Source organism: Camelus bactrianus, chromosome 11 (genome assembly GCF_048773025.1).
Source record: "Camelus bactrianus isolate YW-2024 breed Bactrian camel chromosome 11, ASM4877302v1, whole genome shotgun sequence".
In the NCBI taxonomy this organism is placed as follows: domain Eukaryota; kingdom Metazoa; phylum Chordata; class Mammalia; order Artiodactyla; family Camelidae; genus Camelus; species Camelus bactrianus.
In genome coordinates, this window is record NC_133549.1 from 3,898,631 (window position 1) to 3,899,014 (window position 384).

Sequence of the window (384 nt, forward strand, 5' to 3'; positions counted from 1 at the left end):
TGCAACCCGTTCCCTTTGTGCTAGATGAACGAACGTCTCTCCACATGCTCAGTTCTGAGAGAGAAGTATGTGTGAAAGCCGTCCTTCAACTAGATTGTTGGGAACACAAAGTTCCTTTTCAGATGCAAACTACACTCCATACATATATATGGGGAGGTACTAGCTCCAACTCGGTTTTACAGTGAAAACTGCAGGAACTTCAAACCGGCACTAGAAAACACACTGAAAAACTAGAGTAAAAGTTTCTCCTGCAACCCGTTCCCTTTGTGCTAGATGAACGAACGTCTCTCCACATGCTCAGTTCTGAGAGATATGTGTGTGTGAAAGCCGTCCTTCAACTAGATTGTTGGGAACACAAAGTTCCTTTTCAGTTGCAAACTACAC